General features: G+C 60.0%; 1 pseudogene; it reads left to right on the top strand.

Annotated features, from left to right (window-relative positions):
• The first annotated feature begins 36 nt into the window (after positions 1-36).
• LOC142908396 (hexokinase-4-like) overlaps positions 37-7,448 on the top strand; it is a 31,478-nt pseudogene continuing 24,066 nt past the window's right edge.

Raw genomic sequence — 7,448 nt, 5'->3', positions numbered from 1 at the left:
GCCTGCCGCGTCGTCTCGGCCGCGCCGCCGCTCTGACCGCCGCGGCGCTCAGCGCCCTCGTGGGCCGCGTCCGGCGGAGCGGCCGGCACCACGTGGGAGAAGGCCCCCAACACCACCACCAGCACCAGCACCACGACCACGACCAGCGGCACCACGGTGGAGAAGGCCCCCAACACCACCACCACCAGCACCACGACCACGACCAGCGGCACCACGGTGGGAGAAGGCCCCCAACACCACCACCACCAGCACCACGACCACGACCAGCGGCACCACGTGGGAGAAGGCCCCCACCAACAGCACCACGTGGGAGAAGGCCCCCACCAACAGCACCACGTGGGAGAAGGCCCCCACCAACAGCACCACGTGGGAGAAGGCCCCCACCAACAGCACCACGTGGGAGAAGGCCCCCACCAACAGCACCACGTGGGAGAAGGCCCCCACCAACAGCACCACGTGGGAGAAGGCCCCCACCACCACCAGCACCACCACGACCACGACCAGCGGCACCACGTGGGAGAAGGCCCCCACCACCACCAGCACCACCACCACGACCACGACCAGCGGCACCACGTGGGAGAAGGCCCCCAACACCACCACCAGCACCAGCACCACGACCGGCACGGTGGGAGCGGGCGACTGGTGACGACCGTGGCGGTGGACGGCAGCGTCTACAAACACCACCCCACGTGAGGGAGAGACGGGCACCGGGAGGGGGACGGGGGGACACGGGCACAGAGAGACCCATAGAGACACACACACATAGAGACCCACACACACAGAGACCCACAGAGACCCACAGAGACACACAGAGACACACAGAGACCCATAGAGACACACACACATAGAGACCCACATTCATAGAGACCCACACACATAGAGACCCACACACACAGAGACCCACACACATAGAGACCCACACACACAGAGACCCACAGAGACACACAGAGACACATAGAGAAACCACAGAGACCCACAGAGACCCACAGAGACCCACAGAGACACACAGAGACCCACAGAGACCCACAGAGACTCACAGAGACCCACAGAGACCCACAGAGAACCACAGAGACCCACACTCACAGAGACCCACAGAGACCCACAGAGACCCACACTCACAGAGACCCACAGAGACCCACAGAGACCCACAGAGAGACACACACAGAGACCCACAGAGACCCACAGAGACCCACACTCACAGAGAGAGACCCACAGAGACCCACACTCACAGAGACCCACAGAGACCCACACTCACAGAGACCCACAGAGACCCACACACACAGAGACCCACACTCACAGAGACCCACAGAGACCCACACACACAGAGACCCACACTCTCAGAGACCCACAGAGACCCACACACACAGAGACCCACACTCTCAGAGACCCACAGAGACCCACACACACAGAGACCCACACTCACAGAGACCCACAGAGACCCACACACACAGAGACCCACACTCACAGAGACCCACACTCACAGAGACCCACAGAGACCCACAGAGACCCACACTCACAGAGACCCACAGAGACCCACACTCACAGAGACCCACAGAGACCCACACACACAGAGACCCACACTCACAGAGACCCACACACACAGAGACCCACACTCTCAGAGACCCACAGAGACCCACACACACAGAGACCCACACTCACAGAGACCCACAGAGACCCACACACACAGAGACCCACACTCACAGAGACCCACAGAGACCCACAGAGACCCACGCTCATAGAGACCCACACACACAGAGACCCACACACACAGAGACCCACACACACAAAGACCCACACACACAGAGACCCACACTCACAGAGACCCACACACACAGAGACCCACAGAGACCCACACACACAGAGACCCACAGAGACACACACACACAGAGACCCACACTTACAGAGACCCACACACACAGAGACCCACACACACAGAGACCCACAGAGACCCACACACACAGAGACCCACACACACAGAGACCCACACTCACAGAGACCCACAGAGACCCACACACACAGAGACCCACACTCACAGAGACCCACAGAGATCCACACTCTCAGAGACCCACAGAGACCCACACTCACAGAGACCCACACTCACAGAGACCCACACACACAGAGACCCACAGAGACCCACAGAGACCCACAGAGACCCACACACACAGAGACCCACAGAGACCCACACTCACAGAGACCCACACTCACAGAGACCCACACACACAGAGACCCACACACACAGAGACCCACAGAGACCCACACTCACAGAGACCCACACTCACAGAGACCCACACTTACAGAGACCCACACACACAGAGACCCACACACACAGAGACCCACAGAGACCCACACACACAGAGACCCACACACACAGAGACCCACACTCACAGAGACCCACAGAGACCCACACACACAGAGACCCACACTCACAGAGACCCACAGAGATCCACACTCTCAGAGACCCACAGAGACCCACACTCACAGAGACCCACACACACAGAGACCCACACACATAGAGACCCACAGAGACAACACTCACAGAGACCCACAGAGACCCACACACACAGAGACCCACACACACAGAGACCCACACACACAGAGACCCACAGAGACAGAGACCCACAGAGACCCACACTCACAGAGACCCACAGAGACCCACACTCACAGAGACCCACAGAGACCCACACTCACAGAGACCCACACTCACAGAGACCCACAGAGACCCACAGAGACCCACACACACAGAGACCCACACACACAGAGACCCACACTCACAGAGACCCACAGAGATCCACACTCTCAGAGACCCACAGAGACCCACACTCACAGAGACCCACACACACAGAGACCCACACACACAGAGACCCACACTCACAGAGACCCACAGAGACCCACACTCTCAGAGACCCACAGAGACCCACACACACAGAGACCCACAGAGACCCACACACACAGAGACCCACACACACAGAGACCCACACTCACAGAGACCCACAGAGACCCACACACACAGAGACCCACACTCACAGAGACCCACAGAGATCCACACTCTCAGAGACCCACAGAGACCCACACTCACAGAGACCCACACACACAGAGACCCACACACACAGAGACCCACACTCACAGAGACCCACAGAGATCCACACTCTCAGAGACCCACAGAGACCCACACTCACAGAGACCCACAGAGACCCACACTCACAGAGACCCACACTCACAGAGACCCACACACAGAGACCCACAGAGACCCACACCCACAGAGACCCACACTCACAGAGACCCACAGAGATCCACACCCATAGAGACCCACAGAGACCCACACTCACAGAGACCCACAGAGATCCACACTCTCAGAGACCCACAGAGACCCACACTCACAGAGACCCACACACACAGAGACCCACAGAGACCCACACACACAGAGACCCACACACACAGAGACCCACACACACAGAGACCCACAGAGACCCACACTCACAGAGACCCACAGAGACCCACACTCACAGAGACCCACAGAGACCCACACTCACAGAGACCCACAGAGACCCACACTCACAGAGACCCACACTCACAGAGACCCACACTCACAGAGACCCACAGAGACCCACAGAGACCCACACACACAGAGACCCACACACACAGAGACCCACACTCACAGAGACCCACAGAGATCCACACTCTCAGAGACCCACAGAGACCCACACTCACAGAGACCCACAGAGACCCACACTCAAAGAGACCCACACACACAGAGACCCACACACACAGAGACCCACACACAGAGACCCACAGAGACCCACACCCACAGAGACCCACACTCACAGAGACCCACAGAGATCCACACTCTCAGAGACCCACAGAGACCCACACTCACAGAGACCCACACACACAGAGACCCACACACACAGAGACCCACACTCACAGAGACCCACAGAGACCCACACTCACAGAGACCCACACTCACAGAGACCCACACTCATAGAGACCCACACTCTCAGAGACCCACAGAGACCCACACTCACAGAGACCCACACTCACAGAGACCCACAGAGACCCACACTCACAGAGACCCACACTCACAGAGACCCACACACACACAGACCCACAGAGACCCACACTCACAGAGACCCACACCCACAGAGACCCACACTCATAGAGACCCTCAGAGACCCACACACACAGAGACCCACAGAGACCCACACACACAGAGACCCACACTCACAGAGACCCACACTCACAGAGACCCACACACACAGAGACCCACACACACAGAGACCCACAGAGACCCACACACACACAGACCCACACTCACAGAGACCCACAGAGACCCACAGAGACCCACACACACAGAGACCCACACACACAGAGACCCACAGAGACCCACACTCATAGAGACCCACACACACAGAGACCCACACTCACAGAGACCCACACACACAGAGACCCACACTCACAGAGACCCACACACACAGAGACCCACACACACAGAGACCCACAGAGACCCACACTCATAGAGACCCACACACACAGAGACCCACACTCACAGAGACCCACACTCACAGAGACCCACACACACAGAGACCCACACTCACAGAGACCCACACACACAGAGACCCACACACACAGAGACCCACACTCACAGAGACCCACACTCACAGAGACCCACAGAGACCCACACTCACAGAGACCCACAGAGACCCACACTCACAGAGACCCACACTCACAGAGACCCACACTCACAGAGACCCACAGAGACCCACAGAGACCCACACACACAGAGACCCACACACACAGAGACCCACACTCACAGAGACCCACAGAGATCCACACTCTCAGAGACCCACAGAGACCCACACTCACAGAGACCCACAGAGACCCACACTCAAAGAGACCCACACACACAGAGACCCACACACACAGAGACCCACACACAGAGACCCACAGAGACCCACACCCACAGAGACCCACACTCACAGAGACCCACAGAGATCCACACTCTCAGAGACCCACAGAGACCCACACTCACAGAGACCCACACACACAGAGACCCACACACACAGAGACCCACACTCACAGAGACCCACAGAGACCCACACTCACAGAGACCCACACTCACAGAGACCCACACTCATAGAGACCCACACTCTCAGAGACCCACAGAGACCCACACTCACAGAGACCCACACTCACAGAGACCCACAGAGACCCACACTCACAGAGACCCACACTCACAGAGACCCACACACACACAGACCCACAGAGACCCACACTCACAGAGACCCACACCCACAGAGACCCACACTCATAGAGACCCTCAGAGACCCACACACACAGAGACCCACAGAGACCCACACACACAGAGACCCACACTCACAGAGACCCACACTCACAGAGACCCACACACACAGAGACCCACACACACAGAGACCCACAGAGACCCACACACACACAGACCCACACTCACAGAGACCCACAGAGACCCACAGAGACCCACACACACAGAGACCCACACACACAGAGACCCACAGAGACCCACACTCATAGAGACCCACACACACAGAGACCCACACTCACAGAGACCCACACACACAGAGACCCACACTCACAGAGACCCACACACACAGAGACCCACACACACAGAGACCCACAGAGACCCACACTCATAGAGACCCACACACACAGAGACCCACACTCACAGAGACCCACACTCACAGAGACCCACACACACAGAGACCCACACTCACAGAGACCCACACACACAGAGACCCACACACACAGAGACCCACACTCACAGAGACCCACACTCACAGAGACCCACAGAGACCCACACTCACAGAGACACACAGAGACCCACATACTCAATCCTCTCCCCCCACCACCACCCCCCCACCACCACCCCCCCCACACCCCCCACCACTCCCCCCCACCACCCCCACCCCCACCCACACCGCAGCTTCTCCGCTCTGCTCCAGTCGACGCTCCGTCGCCTCGCCCCCGATTTCGACCTCCGCTTTGCCCGCTCGGAGGACGGCAGCGGCAAGGGAGCGGCCATGGTGACGGCGGTGGCGGCGAGGCTCGCCGAGCGGCGCCGGCGCCTCGACGCGGCGCTGGCGCCGCTGGCGACGGGCGCCGAGCTCCTGCTCGCAGTCAAGCGGCTCGTGGGCCTCGCCATGGCCCGGGGCCTGTCCAGGGCCACGCACGAGGGGGCCCCCGTCGCCATGCTGCCCACGTTCGTGCGGCGCACGCCCAGCGGGAGGGGTGCGGGGAGCACGCGGGGAGAGAGAGAGAGAGAGACACGCCGGGGAGAGAGAGAGACACGCGGGGAGAGAGAGAGACACGCCGGGGAGAGAGAGAGACACGCGGGGAGAGAGAGAGACACGCGGGGAGAGAGAGAGACACGCGGGGAGAGAGAGAGACACGCCGGGGAGAGAGAGAGACACGCGGGGAGAGAGAGAGACACGCGGGGAGAGAGAGAGACACGCGGGGAGAGAGAGAGACACGCCGGGGAGAGAGAGAGACACGCGGGGAGAGAGAGAGAGAGACACGCCGGGGAGAGAGAGAGACACGCGGGGAGAGAGAGAGACACGCCGGGGAGAGAGAGAGACACGCGGGGAGAGAGAGAGACACGCGGGGAGAGAGAGAGACACGCGGGGAGAGAGAGAGACACGCCGGGGAGAGAGAGAGACACGCGGGGAGAGAGAGAGACACGCGGGGAGAGAGAGAGACACGCGGGGAGAGAGAGAGACACGCCGGGGAGAGAGAGAGACACGCGGGGAGAGAGAGAGAGAGACACGCCGGGGAGAGAGAGAGACACGCGGGGAGAGAGAGAGACACGCCGGGGAGAGAGAGAGACACGCGGGGAGAGAGAGAGACACGCGGGGAGAGAGAGAGACACGCGGGGAGAGAGAGAGAGAGACACGCCGGGGAGAGAGAGAGAGACACGCCGGAGAGAGAGAGACACGCGGGGAGAGAGAGAGACACGCCGGGGAGAGAGAGAGACACGCGGGGAGAGAGAGAGACACGCCGGGGAGAGAGAGAGACACGCGGGGAGAGAGAGAGAGAGAGACACGCCGGGGAGAGAGAGAGACACGCGGGGAGAGAGAGAGACACGCCGGGGAGAGAGAGAGACACGCGGGGAGAGAGAGAGAGAGACACGCCGGGGAGAGAGAGAGACACGCGGGGAGAGAGAGAGAGAGACACGCCGGAGAGACGCCAGAGAGAGACACGCGCCAGAGAGAGAGAGACACGCAGAGAGAGACACACGCAGAGAGACACAGAGACACAGAGAGAGACACGCAGAGACACAGAGACACAGAGAGACACACGGAGAGACACGCCAGAGAGAGACGCGGAGAGAGAGAGAGACGCGCCAGAGAGAGAGAGAGACACGCAGAGAGAGACACACGCAGAGAGACACAGAGACACAGAGAGAGACACGCAGAGACACA

This window comes from Petromyzon marinus (genome assembly GCF_048934315.1).
Source record: "Petromyzon marinus isolate PM22_M1 ecotype Great Lakes invasive population chromosome 83 unlocalized genomic scaffold, UKy_Petmar_22M1.pri1.0 chr83_unloc.3, whole genome shotgun sequence".
Lineage (NCBI taxonomy): Eukaryota > Metazoa > Chordata > Hyperoartia > Petromyzontiformes > Petromyzontidae > Petromyzon > Petromyzon marinus.
Note: the sequence above shows the minus strand (reverse complement) of the source record. Positions and strands in the feature narration are given on the sequence as shown.